We start from the raw sequence: 17,969 nt of genomic DNA on the forward strand, positions 1-17,969 counted from the left end.
GACGATGTGCATTCAGTATATATCTAGTCAACACCAGTGTTCTCTCAATTGACAATACTGGCCGTGACAGAGCACTCAGCACACATTGCTAGTGCAGAGCTGTATGCTGAGCGATCTGTGCTGAGCGATTTGTGGTTAACTAGATCGCTCAGCACACTGCTCCCATCCCCCCGTGTGTACGGGGCATTACTCAGCTACCATCTATACCTACACCTGTCACTTATAGTCATTCATCTCTTCCAATGGCAGCCCGGCCCAGGTAGTAAGCAGGCAACTCCATTGCTTCCCTACATCTCAGCTGTATTGTGTACTGAGAGTTGTGCTGCTAATTGTTTCCTGTGCTCTGTTTTAGTTTTTTTAGTTACTATAATGTTAAGTTCTGTCTACCATGGGCCTGATTCAGACCCGATCGCATGGCTAATTAGCAGGCCAGGTGATTATCGATAGACTGTTCATGCGTTCAGCCCGTAGTACGTATACAGGAGGCCATTCTGCAATAAAATCCTGCTACTTTTTTGATCACTGGCCATTTGCAAGGTGATTGACAGAAAGTTGGCAATGGTGCAGAAAATGCACATTCTGGCACAGGCTTTTTCACCAACTGTGCCCCCCACTACCCGCCAGCAGCTGGGGATCCTCTCACCTAAGGTTTCCCCTTGCTGTAGGCCGGTGCCTGAAAGCAGTGGAGAAGGAGACCCGGCGGCAAGCTGCGTTGGGGGAGCAGGGAGCGGGTCACTACAGGAGATCCTGATTAGGAGACCCGAAGGTGCAGAGTTTTTTTTGGAGCGTGGTGTGGAGGGAGAAAATTAGAAAGTACAAAATGCCAGTCACAGCCTGATTCTCACTCTCTCCGTTCTCTTAAACCTCTGAGCGTCTGATGCTCCCGCCATTCTTTTAACCCTAACAGACTAAGAAACCCACCATTGAAATTGCCCCTCCCTTTTCCCTTTTTCCCTTCACCTGGAATAATCAAACTGAGTCATTTATTTTGGCGAATTAAAGGTCACATTTATTAATCAGATTACAAATATAATCTTACTCGCTCAGGTGGCAAAGATAGCACTGCGGTCCACCAGCCCTCCAACGTAACTGAATCAAGCCGCCCGGGGAGGGGGGCCCCTTCTCGCAACTGAAACCTGTACCCGCCCGGGGCCCCCCAATTGCCCCCCTCGACGCCAGGCCTTGGATCTTGCACCCCCTCTTCTGGGGTGCCTCCGTTTCCTGGCGCCAATCTTTGGCTGGCCCGCAGTACTTCCGCCTCTGTTAAGACAATCTCTGCTGTATCTAGCACCGCCCAGGGTCCCCCAATTGCCTCCTCCGATGCCAGGCCTTGGATCTTGCACCCCCTCTTCTGGGGTGCCTCAGTTTCCTGGCACCAAACTTTGGCTGGCCCGCAGTACTTCCGTTTCTGTTAAGACTATCTCTGCTGTAACTAGATGCTGTTTGGATGTTGCTCCTTCTTCATCCAAGGGTGGGTGGGTGGGACAATCCTTACTGCGTGCCCTCTTGCTCTCTCTGATCCTCCCCCATACCTGTCCTGTCCTTAAGTATGGGTCTACTCCCATGGGGAGGCGCCTATTACCTGCTTCTCTCTTTCCTTCCCCCTATTCAGTTCCTGCTACCTCCCTGCCCCCATCCTGATAACAGCTAGACAATGGGAGCACTTCATGGCCTTTGGTAGCCCAGACTTAATAGTTTATGGTCTCTCCTGGCTAATCGCCGTTCGCTCCTTTTAAACCTCTGAGCGTCTGATGCTCCCGCCATTCTTTTAACCCTAACAGACTAAGAAACCCACCATTGAAATTGCCCCTCCCTTTTCCCTTTTTCCCTTCACCTGGAATAATCAAACTGAGTCATTTATTTTGGCGAATTAAAGGTCACATTTATTAATCAGATTACAAATATAATCTTACTCGCTCAGGTGGCAAAGATAGCACTGCGGTCCACCAGCCCTCCAACGTAACTGAATCAAGCCGCCCGGGGAGGGGGGCCCCTTCTCGCAACTGAAACCTGTACCCGCCCGGGGCCCCCCAATTGCCCCCCTCGACGCCAGGCCTTGGATCTTGCACCCCCTCTTCTGGGGTGCCTCCGTTTCCTGGCGCCAATCTTTGGCTGGCCCGCAGTACTTCCGCCAACGCTAGGTTCCTAGAACCATAGCCCGCCACCTCACCGTGACCTTCCCTCGCCCTATTAATCTAGAACCTACATGTAACCATCTGCACGCTCTTCTCTACTCCTGAACTGAAATGCTTCCCCACCGTATCTCACCCTTGGACCCTGTTCTGGGAGTCCTCATTCTCCTCCTGTAAAGAAAACAGACCGCTGGAGACCCCTGTTCCTGAAGGGTGTTGCGAATGCCTCTCTGAGCATCGCTGCCTTAACAAGCTCTTTGCATGCGCCCTTTACTGCCGCCATGAGCTGCAGCTTCTCCCTGACACAGGCGCTAACGAGTCTTTCACCAGCTTGTTCACGCCATCTTGACAACCTTCCATAAATGAGGTGGACATGTTAAACCTTGCGGCTGCGCATGTGGTGCCGCTTCCCTAAAGGCTTCCAACTTTCCCCTTGAGTAGGCATCCGTTCTGATGTTATCTACCCCTAGGACGTGCTTGGCGCGAAAGTTAATGTTGTGCCGCAGGCAAACCAATACCAAATGCCTTATCAGGTTGATCGCTGGTGGGGAGAAGGCACTCTGCCTGTTGACTGCTTGAACCACCCCCATGTTGTCACACCAGAAGGTTATTTCCTTGTTGGCTAACCTGTTACCCCACAACTCCAACACTACTGTGATCGGGAACAGCTCTAGCAGCAGCATGTTCCTGGTCAGCCCTGCTCCGACCCAGCTCTGCGGCCACTGGGATGCGCACCATTCTCCCACGAGATATGCCCCAAAACCACAAGACCCTGCTGCATCGGTGTACAGCTGCCGCCTCTTGCTCGCCACAGGCGGTGCCGGAGAGATGCGAATACCATTAAATTCCCTTAGAAACGTTTCCCACATCAACATGCCTTCTCTGATTTCTGTTGTCAGGTTAATCGGATGATGCGGCTTTCTTACCCCTGCTGTGGCCCTTTCCAGTTGTCGGCAGCAGGGCAGGCGACAGGGGGGGGTCAAGGGGGACACATGTACCGGGTCCCAAGCTTGTGAGGGACCCCAAGGTTCTGAGGGACTCGGGGGCTATAAGCATGGCTGTGTCAGTGCAGTGCCTAGCAATGGTTTAAAAAGGCACCTGCCTGGATTCCTGGGTACTTGACTGTAACCTCCCTCCGATATTAGTGAATATTAATTCTATTTCCTTTGTAACAATAAAAAACATGTTTAATATGCATAATACTAACAATGTTCTGCTCAAGGGGGCGGGGTATTGGGCCCCCTAGATATATCAGTGTACCAGGCCCCAAGATTTCTGTTGCCAGCCCTGGTCGGCAGAAGATTCTGCTCATTGGGATAACCCTGCATGTGAAATTCAGTGACCCCAGCAATGATTGGAGATGTTTTAGTGTCATCTTGTCTGCTCTGGCATGCTCCCCAATCTGCCTCATAATGCCAGCAACCTTGTCCTCTGGTAACCTACACAGCCTGTCGGTGGTATCTATTTCTATTCCCAGATACGACAGTTTGTTCATAGGCCCCTCTGTTTTCTCCGTTGCTATGGGAACCCCAAAAGTGTGGAACAGCGCCTACATGGATTTTAACAGACGCTTGCATGTGTCAGTGTTCGCCTGGCTGACCCTTAGAAAGTCATCCAGATGGTGCGCAAATGTCCTGCAGCCTGTCCCCACCTCAACGCACCAGTGCAGGAACATGCTGAATTTTTCAAAAATGGCGCCATCCATGGGTAAGCATAGATCCACATAATAACTGCCCTTGAACTTTAGTCCCATGAATCCGTGACTATATGGGTGAAGGGGGAGGAGCCTAAATGCTGATTCGATATCTTCCCCAATTGGGCCTGTACCCCGCAGCTGCGCACTATTCTGAGCGCCTCTTGAAAAGACTGGTAAGCGACGCTGCACTGTTGCTTTTCCAAGGCGTCATTCACTGATTTTCCTGCTGGGAATGACAGGTGTTGGATGAGCCTGAATTTCCCATGACCTGGCCTTTCGGCATGCGCTTTGGACTCCCTGCGCTAACACGTCTCCGACTGACCTGCAGCTGCTCCGTGCCGCTGTCACTAATGCTTTCTTCACTATGGCAAATGTAAGGCTCTTGCTACTTTATGCACATACAATGTATGGGCCATTGGAACCTGGTTATACCATCATTTTGCCACCACACTAGAACTCCTGTCAAGAAAGAGTCCGTTTGCATACTACGCTTTCGGCATTGCCGTATCTCAGCGTCCGTCAGGGTCATCAGCCTGCCCACCTCCTCCGATCATTAGGCATCTGCATGTGGAAGAGGAAGGGTTGCACTGCGAGGTGACATAAAGCATGTTAGTTTGTTCTGTGTGTAAATACGTTGCATCATGCAGTCTCCCAAACCTGAGCAATAATCCTATAATGCCACCTCCATGCATTCTCCTTTTTCCCTTTCCTACCCTGCCTCTATCCTGCCTTGTATACACAAGTGACTGAATAGCTACTCCCATGGAAATTTGTAACATCCCATGAAGCCCCGTTGGCATTGGACATTTCACTAAGCTGTTTACCACCCATGTTACACAAAATGACTTTCATTTTACTGTGATTATTCTGCTTTGCTTATTCCTTTTCCGAATTTCCAGCACATTCCGCCTAATTGGCAAGCTAACGTGCACTGAGCGGTTACCTGTATTGTGCAGTTATGTGTGCACCAATTTATTTATTTATTTTTTAATGTATAATCTGTTAAAGGGCCCATCTACTTTGCACCCAGCGTCAGCAGTATTACTTCCCTGCTAAGGCCAAGCATGTACCCCTTAAAAACTTAACTTACAAACTTAGTTGCTGTGAGAACTATGGCTCCACCCCTGTGCCCTAATTATATTCATTACTTCTTATACATTAATTGACTTAACAAAATTCTAAACAGCAACAGATTTTGTATACAGCAGCAGCTTAACCCAGCGCTTTTCATGAAATAACAGTAAGTTTGGATCTGCCAAAGATATAAAAGTCTAATATGAAGTAAAATGCTTCTGCACAACCGTAATGAATTCACTTATTGATCTCCTGTACTACTATTCTTATTGTACATACACGCATGTAACAATGAATTTACTAATTTGTATGTGACACCATATTATATTACTGACTGCAGCTTAATGTAACCTGTTACCATTTATCATTCCCCCAATCATCAACATCTTTATAATACTGTCTATTATACCCCTATGATGCCTTGCATGCTGAAAATTGCACCATATAATGAATTTTCTTGCCTTATATTGCATTATATTAACTTCAAAAACAAAACAATGCGTTCCCATATTTGCATTCTGCCTATCTAAACTTATGCTTTGCCATATCCTAATAACAGTGCTGCACAATACTATATTATGTTACTTAAAACTATGTAATTCCCCCATACATGTGATCTGAAATAACTCTGCTCTGTAATCATACATTTCATGTTTGTACGGCGCTGCACAACACTTGTGGCGCCTTATAAATAATACTATAATAATAATATGTTTTACATTGCTGGGCAGCCAATGTTTGCTCTGCCTAGTGGGCGGGGTAGGTGAAGGTATTGTCATGATCTCTGCATGCTATGCTATGTAAACATGCCTTCAGTAATTTAATTAGGGGGAGGGGGGAAAGGGGACATTGTTTGCAACTTGCCTGAATTCTTTGGGCCTAATTCTTTGCTGTTTTTCTAAAGGCTGCAGCAAGTATAATAACAAATCCATAAGTACTAATTGTTTGGCCTTAAACTACTGTGCATTGATTTAGGTGCGTTTATTCCTTAGGGGAAAGTTACCCGGCATAATATAAACATGTGATAAAATTCTTGCTGCATTAAAGATTGAATTCATAAAATTACAGAGACATTGGGAGATTGTAGCAGGGTAGCAGGGTGCCTAATATGGAATTAAGTAAAAGAATAAGAAGGAATGCAATTGCAAATAAATATCCCCAGATATACCCCAAATAACTATCGAGATACTTATCCTAATATTTCTGGTTCACTATCTGGGATTCTGGATGTTCTTGCTGGATAAAGACAATCCTTACTGCGTGCCCTCTTGCTCTCTCTGATCCTCCCCCATACCTGTCCTGTCCTTAAGTATGGGTCTACTCCCATGGGGAGGCGCCTATTACCTGCTTCTCTCTTTCCTTCCCCCTATTCAGTTCCTGCTACCTCCCTGCCCCCATCCTGATAACAGCTAGACAATGGGAGCACTTCATGGCCTTTGGTAGCCCAGACTTAATAGTTTATGGTCTCTCCTGGCTAATCGCCGTTCGCTCCTTTTTCTCTAACAGTTCTCCCCTCCTCTTTTTATCTCTCCCCCCCCCCCAATGGTTTTGTCCATTAGATAGTGAATTTTAATTTGTGTGTGAACCAGAATAACCCCCTTAGTGTAATTCTGTAAATGTACACATTTACAAATTATTACAAGTTATTAATACAACATAATTAACTTAAAACAAAAATACCTCAGACAGAGAATAATCAATTTAGAAATGTGACGGCACAAATTATTTCGCTACGTAAAAATTAGAACTGAATTAACTGAATAAATAAAAGAATAACAAAATCTTATTGAGATTTTCAGTTACTGACCTTTTAAGGCCAAAGATTACAACATAGAAATTCTTGTACAGAGTTTTGAAGCCAAAGAAATCAGCAAAAAGGTAAAAATTCTGTCTAGGGCACTGTGGCATCATAGAGAATAGACGCCAGCATTCCCTTCAACCGACCCCACCATCCCAATAGAGAGAATCCCAACAGGGGCTCCATAAGTAAATTAACTATGTCCCCTCATCCCCTAGTCCTCCCTGCTTGCAGTCTACCCCCCCCCCCCCCCCTGCAGCCCATCCCTAACCCTTCCTGCTTGCAGTCTAACCTTCCTCCCCCTGCAGCCTGACCCTAACCCTTCCTGCTTGCATTCTAACCCTCCCCCCTGCAGCCTGACCCTAACGCTTCCTGCTTGCAGTCTAACCCCCCTCCGCAGCCTAACCCTAACGCTTCCTGCTTGCAGTCTAACCCTCCCCCACTGCAGCCTGACCCTAACGCTTACTGATTGCAGTCTAACCCTCCCCCACTGCAGCCTGACCCTAACACTTACTGCTCGCAGTCTAACCCTCCCCCCCTGCAGCCTGACCCTAACGCTTCCTGCTTGCAGTCTAACCTTCCCCCCCTGCAGCCTGACCCTAACCCTTCCTGCTTGCAGTCTAAACATCCCCCCCGCAGCCTGACCCTAATGCTTCCTGCTTGCAGTCTAACCCCCCCCCCCCCCCCCGCAGCCTGACCCTAACCCTCCCTGCTTGCAGTCAAACCTACCCCCCCTGCAGCCTGACCCTAACCCTCCCTGCTTGCAGTCTAACCTTCCCCCCCTGCAGCCTGACCCTAACGCTTCCTGCTTGCAGTCTAACCTTCCCGCCCTGCAGCCTGACCCTAATCCTTCCTGCTTGCAGTCTAACCCTCCCCCCGCAGCCTGACCCTAATGCTTACAGCTTGCAGTCTAACCCCCCCCCCCCCCGCAGCCTGACCCTAACCCTCCCTGCTTGCAGTCTAACCTTCCCCCCTGCAGCCTGACCCTAACGCTTCCTGCTTGTAGTCTAAGCTTCCCCCCTGCAGCCTGACCCTAATGCTTCCTCCTTGCAGTCTAACCCCCCCCCCCCCCCCCCGCAGCCTCACCCTAACGCATCCTGCTTGCAGTCTAACCCTCCCCCCCTGACGAGTGATTACAGACAAACCATGGAGGCTGGACTCCATGACGTCACCAACCAAGGGCGAATAGGAGTCCAATTAATTGACCAATCATGGACAGGGGCGGGTTGTACAAATACCTGACCCGGACACAAGTGAAATCATCCTTGAAAAAGGCTGCCCGCAGCCGAAACGCGTAGGTGATTCAAGACATATACACTTCCAAACCTCCTGCCACAACAGGGAGGACGCGAACAGACACAGCCGGACACGGAGCTCCACTACCAGCTCCGTGCATAGAGTGACGTCATCAGGAAGCGCAGATGCCGGGAGCCTGAACGCTGCAGCGTAGAGGACTCCGACGGCGCGAACAGCACAGCCCCAGAGACGAGCACCAGGCTGAGGGAGCAACACCAAGAACAGCCCAACAAGCGTGAGTGTTAACCCCGCACACACCACGACACCTAGAGGCTGAACACTAAGGAAACACCAAGTATGACACAGGAGAAGGAGGGTACATAGTACAACTATGGGATTGTAAAGGGGTCGAACTGATCGCCTGAAGCCTGAAAAGGCTCCCTCCTTACTCACGGATCACCAGTTGATCCTGATACAAACTTAACTGAGACAAACTCAATCTCCACCCATTCACCCCAACACCCCCCAACCCCTCCCTACTCACTACTTGAATATAACAAGAGAAAGGACATAGGCTCATGCAGCCTATGGGATTGTAAAGGAGTTCCGCTGAACTGCCTGAAGCCAACATATGCTCCTTTTCTCAAAAAAACAACATACTCATTTGTTCACCGCACATCAGTCTGAAGAGACCGTAGATCCCGGAGGAGGAGACCTACGGAGATTTAAAAGGAGCCCCAAAGGGTTACCTGAACCCCTACTGGGGATCTCTCAGGCTGACACGGCCCTGAACAAAATTCCCTCAAGCAGGGGACCCCCAATAGGTGTATCTCAGAAACACCAAGTAAATAAGAATCCTAAGATCGCCCACACCCCGCCCACACTGAACTCCAGAACAATTACTAAATAAAGCAATTATTTTACATATCACCATTTATCCTTTTTTTCATCTCCTTCTTTGCATACAAAAATCAACACATAGAACATAGGCAGCGCTTTAGCCCACCCACAATTTCTTGATATAACGTAGGGACTGGGAACCCCTGTTTTTGGCTAGAGCAGCGCCAACCTCATCCAGGCAAACACCAGGAAGCGCGGTAGAACCTAAATCCTCCAGTAACCCTCCCCCCCTGCAGCCTGACCCTAAGGCCGGTTTCACACACTCCGGCTCCTGCCGGACGGTGAAATCCGGCACGGCCAGGAAGCCGTGCCGCACACAGTAGTTTATCATGGAGGGGATGGCCACAGCCCGGCAGCCGTCCCTTCCAGTGGCGGGATCCGGCTGCAGCCGTGCGGCTGGGCCGTGGCAGTCCCATGTGAATGGACACAATAGTGTCCATTCACAACTAATGTGTGCGGCACGGCTCCCTGGCTGTGCGGGATTTCACCGTCCGGCAGGAGCCGGAGAGTGTGAAACCAGCCTAACACTTCCTGCTTGCAGTCTAACCCTCCCCCCTGCAGCCTGACCCGAATGCTTCCTGCTTGCAGTCTAACCCTCCCCCCCTGCAGCCTGACCCTAACCCTTCCTGCTTGCAGTCTAACCCTCCCCCGCAGCCTAAACCTAACCCTTCTCGCTAGTTCGCTAGTACCTAACCCTAAAGGCCCCTATACACTAGTAAGATTTATCTGACCTGTAAATTGCATCTGATTTCCCTTGAACTTCTCCGGCAGCTTCCCAGGGGGCCTACATACAATTTGACACTTGATGTGCCGTTTTATACATCCAATTTGCGTCAGATAAATCACATGTGATTTATCTGGCGCACAGTGTCAACTTTCCTGAATATTGTTACTAATGCTGTGTACATATGATGTAATATGATTGCTGGGGATATATTGCTAGCAATATATCCCCAGCAATCATATTGCTCAGTGTCTCCTTTTCATCAGCGATGAAAAGGAGACACTGCTACGGGGCGGAGGGGGAGCGCAGCAGCAGCAGATGCTGCTGCTGTCACTTTGATGGGAGGAGGGAGGGAGCAGCGGCACGGGACAGGGGAGATCAACACTGATCTCCCCGGCGCTGACCTCCAGGCACAGCGATCGCTGAGGAAAGCCGCTGGTCGCAGGAGCATCCTCCTGCGACCAGCAGGGAGTGCACACGGGAGCGCGCAGCTGTCGATTTAGCGCTAGCTGCGCTCCAAATCACTGGCAATATGGTCGCTCAGTCAGTGACCATATTCCCAGCGATTTTACCTAATATTGCTCCCGTGTGTACACGCCTTAATATAATTATTTCTAGTTGTCCCCAAATGTTTCAGTGTAGCCCCCCACCCCCACTGCCCCAGCGTAGCTGCTCCTAAACTGTAGCGCCCCCCCCCAGTAATGTAGCTGGGGTACATATATTGTTAATTGACTGTATAATTGGTTACAGGACTAGTTACAGTTTTAACAGTTGTACGTGTAGTGTGTCCCCTGCTTGGGGAGGTGTGCTGCTGAGCCTGGTAAAAAGTGAGATGTGGAGAGGAGGGAAAGCGGATAGCTGACACGCATGCTGAAATAAATCAAAGAGAGTGATAACCTAACGAACTGTGCTGATGATTAACGGGGCAGTGTGTGCGGTGGGTATGATAAATAGTGCTGGTCTGGGGGAGTGTACCATGGACAGGATTGTTGTGGCAATGAATATCTACTGAAAGTGAATAACAAGCAGTGCTCTGTCACCTCCGGGCTGAGCCCCAGCAGCGTACGGTGTCTGTGCGGCTCTCTGTGGACTCCTGTGTTACATTCTTATAACACTGGAGTCTAAAGAGAGCCGTGCAGGCAATCAGCTGCCGTACACTGCCGGAGCTCAGCCCAGAGGCGACGGAGCACTGCTTCTTTACCGCTCACTGCGCTCAGTGCTCACTTTTGTGACAGCCTGACAGCCAGGAGGACGATGCAGCGGCTTCTCAAGTTCTCTCCGGCAGCCGAGCCATATCCGGTGACGTACACATGCTGCGGGGGGCGGGAGGAGGGTACAAACATAACTCCTGTACCCTGCCCCCCCCCCCCCCTTCCCCTGCAGTCTAGCCCTAGGTTGCCCCTAGTGCCTAAACCTACCAGGTCCCCCATCATATTCAAAATCAAAAGCAGGGCAACAGAATCGTGGAAAGGCTCTTCTGACTTTTGATGTCCTAAATTCTCCTACTTGGGTGTGGGGGATCTGTGTTATCCAGGCTGAATTAGGCCCATAGTGGTTAATAGCAGGGACTGAAGCCAAAGTTTCTCATTGCCAAAAAATACAAATCCTATAAGTCCCAGGAGAACATATTAGGGGAACAGAGGACATCGATGTCCTGCAGAAAGAGAATGTCTCCTAATAGCCCTGTGTTCGGTGCTCTGTTCACATTCAAACAGGCAACTATTATACACTCCTTTATACGCTTACATTTAGAAGTTTTTGAAATGCAGATTTCTTTTTTGTATCCATTTGAAATTTAATTTTGTTCTATTTTAAAAAAAAAGTTTAAATGTTTTTGTTTGTCGTCTAGTAATCTTCCTTTTTTATTTGCAAGCTATTTTCCCCAAAGCACTATGGGGGTTATTCTGGTTCACTCTTTCTGACAAATTCCTTCTTAGATGGACAAAACCATGTGCACTGCAGGTGGGGCAGATGTAACTTGTGCAGAGAGAATTAGATTTGGGAGGGGTTTTACGTCAAAGTGAGATCTATATTGCAGTGTAAAAATAAAGCAGTCAGTATTTACCCTGCACAGAAACAAAATAACTCACCCAAATCTAATTCTCTCTGCACATTTTACACCTGCCCCACCTGCAGTGCACATGGTTTTGTCCATCTAAGAGGGAATTTGTCAGAAAGAGTGAACCAGAATAACCCCCTAAGTGTGTTTTTAAACTGTTGCCTATGCCCGTTACAGTACTGTAACTACAACTTTTACATGCATTTTTTGTGAATGTTATTAGCTGAATTTATATATACTGTACATACGTATTCATCATTCCTTCCTAGAAGCTGACAAATACATACAGTATGTATGGTAGATTTATAGCAGCATCTCCTCTACATTATCATGAGACCTATTTATCAGGCTTTATGCAGTGGCGTAACTAAAACTTTTGCGCCCCCCCGCCGGGACAATTTCACCGCCCCCCCCCCTGGGACAATTTTGCAGCTGCCCCCCCCCGTTAAAGGACCCCGCCGGGAGCTGGCAGGGGGGTCCGTGCGGCGCGGAGGTACCTGTATAAAAGGAGAGCCTGGAGGTCCCTGCGCCGCCTAGTATGATGCTGCCGGGGTCCCTGTGCCTGCGGCGCTGAGTATGATGCTGCCGGGGTCCCTGCAGTGAAGTGGAAATAACGCGCTATCTCCAGCGGAGATAGCGCGTTATTTCCACTTCACTGCAGGGACCCCGGCAGCATCATACTCAGCGCCGCAGGCGCAGGGACCTCCAGGCTCTCCCTTAAACAGGTACCTCCGCGCCGCACAGACCCCCCTGCCAGCTCCCGCTGCACCCACATGCAGTGGGGAGCTGGCAGGGATCCACCAGCGCCCGCAGCCCCCCGGCGCCTCCCCGCCACCGCGGGGGCTGCGGCCTAATTGTTACGCCACTGGCTTTATGGCTCCTTAAATCACAGCGGTCTCCACATGATTTTAGTAACTTAGCAATTTCTTACAGGCTGATTGCATCATAGATAACCCCGGCCTTCAGCTACAGTAAGTAACACATGATAACACCGTTCCCATTTTTATCAATGGCGGCTGCGGTCTTAGCATACAATGGGCACTGCAATGTGTCATAATATGAACTGGGGGGCATTGTGTGTGGTACACAATGAACTAGGGTACTACTATGGGCCACAAAATTAACTAGGGAATTACTATGGGCCAAAAAATGAACAACTGCTTTGGAGTGAGGAGCCTCTATAGAATGGGGAATGGGCACTTACAGATGTTGCTAACAGCCCACAAAGAGCTGGCTAAATCCCTGGCTAGTGAGCGTGGCCGGTAGGTTACAATATTGCATTGTGTCTATGTATCTAACACAGTGAAACGCATCGGTGGAGAGAGGTGCTAATCCACTCATTGCTACACCCAGAGACCCTGATCCCACTGCCATACAAACCCCAGCTTACACCCACGTTTTTGGGCACCGTGTGGATGAAATTCACCTGCTAAACAACAAGCGAATGCCATTGCTTGAATTTACCTTCAACTGGTACAAGGGAGACGGGATATGGTCATTGGGTCACCAGCAAGTTGTTAGACAGTCATTAGGTCGACACCATTAGTTCGACATGCATTTAGGTCTACATGTGTCTAGGTTGACATGCAGGAAGGGCGACATGAGTCTAGGTTGACACGGATTAGGTTGACTGCTGCTGAGTACTACTGCTATTCACTGCACCTGTGGCTTTTCCACCTTGCTGCAGACTGACTCCCTCCAGTGTCCAGATTGGGATATTGCTCCCTTCATTACAGTGTTACCTGTTCCTAGCGGATCATCTGCAGATCTGCTCCTCATTCTCACTACGGTCAGGGCCGGCGGCCACTGGAGGGCGGTACTGAGCTGCTGGAGGAGCAGCAGCAGGAAAGCTCCCACCAGAGAAGAGCAGGAAGAAGAAAGAGCAGCTGTCAAGCCCGCCCAAGTTTATCCTTCCAGCAGGGAGCAGCAGGTAAGCCGTACCCCCGACCCCCCGGCAATCTGCGGTGGTTAGCGCCCGCCCCAACCCTCCCTGGAGCCCCCGTGCTGGTCAGCGGCAGCATAGCCTCACCCCCCCCCCCCCGGAGCCCCGTGCTGGTCAGCGGCAGCGGCCACATCACCCCCCCCCCCCTGTGTGGAGCGTGAGGGCTGGGGCGCCCTCCCCACCTCCCGCCTGGGGCGCTCAGGTGCTGCGAACTGGCCCTGACTACGATTACCAGCCACCATTCAGAGAGATGGCTGTTATCCGCTGTTGCCATTATCATCATCGTTGAACCTCTCCAGTGACCCCACTAGTGACAAGTACCAGAGCATACTTACCTGCGGTGACTTCATACCAGTCCATACTCACTTGCTGGGTCCTCACCTTCAGTGACTTAATCACTACTCCTGTGTGGAGTCCCTCTACAGTCTTTTGTTATCTCTTATGCAGTCTAAAATTATCAAAGAACCCAGCTTCCGTTATACTCCAGCTCCAGTCCAAGGTCACCCCTCAGACATGACAATAGGACTGAAATTGCCAAAGGTATAAAAGAAAAATGGGTAAGATGAGCCAAGAGGTTCTGCTGTAAAAATTCTATGTTTCTGTCGGTTTCAAGTTTCTTGTCTGAACCGGCTTCTATGTTTATTCATTTCAGTGCTCTTAAGTTTTTACCTATAATGCCGGCATTATTATTATTACAGGTCGTGTATCCCTTATCCGAAATGCTCGGGACCACGAGAATTTTGGATAAGGGATATTTACGGTTTTTGGAATATTTTTGTTTTTTAATACTTACCTGGTCCCTTGGTGGTGCCCCAATGGTCCCACGATGTCCACAGTGTCCCACGGCGTCACACTCGTGCAATGCATTCCTGGGACCCCTGAAGAAAATCCTGAAGGCCTCAGTGGTAGTCGGGGACATCGGGGGACTTGGCAAGTATAAAAAAGGGGCGGGGGGGACAAAAAAAAACAACTAAATATTCAAAAAAATAATATTTTTGGAATATTTTGGATAACAGATCTACGGATACGGGAGACTCGACCTGTACTACCGGTTATTTACATAGGGCGCACATATTCTATGGTCTGTTCTCTGGTTAATTTTATATAAGTTTTGATTGTAGTAAATCTCCAGCCCAAAAACTTGATCATCAAAAATTGACCCTCTAGTAAATTGACACTCCTTGACTCCTAACTAACCTGGCTAGTGGTAAGATTACCCCTACTGCTGCTGGACAGTGCCACTCGGCAGATGAGCATTGCTCCAATTACTTTTTGCTTTTATTAATTGCCTCGCAAAGATAGAAAATGTGCCTTTTTTTACCGTGTTATAGCGAGGGGATGTGGTAAACATACGGTGTTCATGTTGGCTTAAGTCGACGTAGTCACCAAAAACACGAAAAACCCATGTCGACATTTTTCATGTCGACATTTTCAATGTCGACTTAATGCTTGTGTTGACCTAATGACCAGGCCGACCTTATGCATGTTGACCTATTTCATGTGTCAAACTAGTGACTGTCGACCCTATGGCCCATACTCGCCCAGGCCTATCCGGCCACTTGCTGCAGTTAGTACTGTTGAAGTAATGCAGCCCTGTTACATGCATATTTGTGATGTGCATTAATTTACAGATGTAGCGTCTCTTATGCACCTTTCAGACCGCACTTTTTACCCGTTATTTTGCCGTTTTTTTTACCATTTTAAAACGGTAATTTGTGCAGTCTGCAGAGTGAATTTACTGGTTCTATTGAACTGGTATTGCTAAACGGTAATAGTAGTAGTAGTAGTAGTAGTATATTTATTTATAAGGCGCCGCAAAGTGTCCGCAGCGCCGTACATAGCAAACAAAAAACTAATTACAAGGTAACGTACAGGGTGTGTTGAAAAATACAGTATAAATAGGGGTATAGCTGGTAGAACTAAAATCAGCATCAGTTCAGAAGTAGGTGTCAAAATTGTCGAGGAGACTGAAGATGAAGTAGAGGAAGGGAAGAACAGGACAGGAGCACAGGTGAGGTAAAGAGGTAGGGTGAGTACGTGAGGAAGGAGGACCCTACTCATAAGAGTTAACATACTAAAAATCGGTAGGCGGACGAACGAAAAACAATAGGATAAGTAGGAACTGAGGGGAACGGAGGCAGGATAGGAGGATCAAAAGAGTTTAGGAGGAGGGATAGGCTAGTCGAAAAAAGTGGGTTTTGAGGGAGCGCTTGAAGGAGGTAAGGGAATCCGAAAGCCTGATGGGTGGCGGGAGGTTGTTCCAGTGCAGGGGGGCAGCGCGAGAGAAGTCTTGGACACGGGAGTGGGAGGAGGTGATTAGGTGAGAGGTCAGTCGGCGGTCAGCGATGGAGCGAAGAGGACGGGAGGGAGTGTGGATAGAGAGCCTTGTAGGTGGTGGTGAGGAGTTTAAAGAGAACTCGGAAAGGAATGGGGAGCCAGTGAAGAGATAGACAGAGGGGGGAGGTGGAGTTAGAGCGGCGGGAGAGGAAGATGAGCCTAGCAGCAGCGTTAAGAATGGATTGGAGAGGTGCGAGGCGGGTGAGAGGTAGCCCAGAGAGAAGGATGTTGCAGTAGTTAAGGCGGGAGATGACAAGAGAGTGAATGAGAATTTTGGTCGCTTCAGTGGAGAGGAATGGTCTGATGCGTGAGATGTTGCGTAGGTGAAAGCGACAAGACTGTGAGAGAGCACGAATGTGGGGGGTGAAAGAGAGGGAGGAGTCAATGATGACACCGAGGCAGCGCGTTTGGTCGGTGGAGGTGATCTCGGTTTCACCAATGCTGATGGAGATAGTGGGAGAAGAGGGGATGTTCGGGGATGGAAGATTAGAAGTTCAGTTTTAGCCATGTTTAGTTTCAGGAAGCGTTGGGTCATCCAGGCTGAGATGGCCGTGAGGCATTCGGAGACCTTGGACAGGAGTGATGGGGATAGGTCGGGGGAGGAGAGATAGATTAGGGTATCATCAGCATAAAGGTGGTAATGAAAACCATAGGAGCTGGTGAGGGTGCCCAGAGAGGTGGTGTAGAGGGAGAAGAGGAGAGGGCCAAGGGTCCTACCCAGTTTTATCCACTGGAACAAAAACTGCACTTAAATACTGTTTAAAGACATGCGGTGTGAAAGGGGTTTTAGCTGCCAGACCCGTTTTTAGAAACGTTTTAAAATACCTGGTCAAAGCCAGTTTTGCTGTCTGAAAGCAGCATCAGCCAGCTCAGGGAATCGCCAGGTTAGCAGAGAGGCGCTGCATCTGACGAGGATGCGCAAGCATCTCACACGTCCCAGTCACTCGGCGGCTGGGAGCGGGCAGCTAAGGGGGACCAGTGGGGAGGTGGCGGCGGGCTCCGTCAGAGCGGGACGTGCGAGCATCTCGTACGAGCCCGTGCCTTTCTGGTGGATGGCGAGTGGAGGCGGATGTCGATTCCATTGCCAGGAGCAGCTCTAATGAAAGCTGCTCCATCTGCAGAATTTACCTTTATATCCTTGAAATTGAGTAATAATTTCAGTTCCGGTAAAAATGTTTCCTGTTTTTTTCCCGTAGATTAGACCCTGGAAAACTGTCTTAGATTTGAAGGTCACTCAGCCTGCTACTCATCACAAATGCAATTTCTCTTCCCTGCTCATTGAGCAGAATGACCCTACATAACAGGTAGACCTGGAGCATTTCCCATCCCCCTGCAGCACAACACGTTGCTGGCTGACGGCTCCTCGATTCCTCTAATTCTCTCTCTCTCTCTGTTTCTCTCTCTCTCTCACTCTCTCTCTCGTTATTTTCACACTCTTATCTTTGCTCAATTTTTTTTATTATTTTGTTTTGATTCCATGTTGTCTCCATTGTTGTTTTTTTAACGAAAGCTGTCATTTTTAGCGTGAGAACAAGTGCGGCCATGTGTTCATTTTTCTGCATTTGCTTTGGATTCGGTCCCAGTGCTAATGAACACCCTTTCAATGTGCTAAAGAGCTAATGCCAAAATCAGTTAGAGTGAAAACAATAGGGGAGTGGCATCTTGTGTGTGCGTGTGCAGGAAGGGACAGGAAGTTTGGATCACAGCAGGGACTGAGAAAATGCAGCCTCCTCCAACCTGCCTCTTCCTACAGGCATTATAATGCAATGGGCTAACAGCTGGAGTCACAACTTACTATGCTGTGGTCTGGAAAAAAAATAGCTACAAAGCTTCGGTTGTGCACATAATCTATTACAGGCAGCACCAACTGTGTTCTTTTTGATTAACTGACTTTAACTGTGTCAGTGCTGGGATTATCTCTAGTGTAAATGTCATACTTATTTATTTTATTTATTAACAGTTTCTTATATAGCGCACACAAATTCCGCAGCGCTTTACAAAGCATAATTAGGAACAAAAACACATATCAAATTACAGTACAAGACAGTTTAGGACAAGTACATGGTAAATA

This window comes from Crinia signifera, chromosome 5, assembly GCF_055691185.1.
Source record: "Crinia signifera chromosome 5, ASM5569118v1, whole genome shotgun sequence".
Lineage (NCBI taxonomy): Eukaryota > Metazoa > Chordata > Amphibia > Anura > Myobatrachidae > Crinia > Crinia signifera.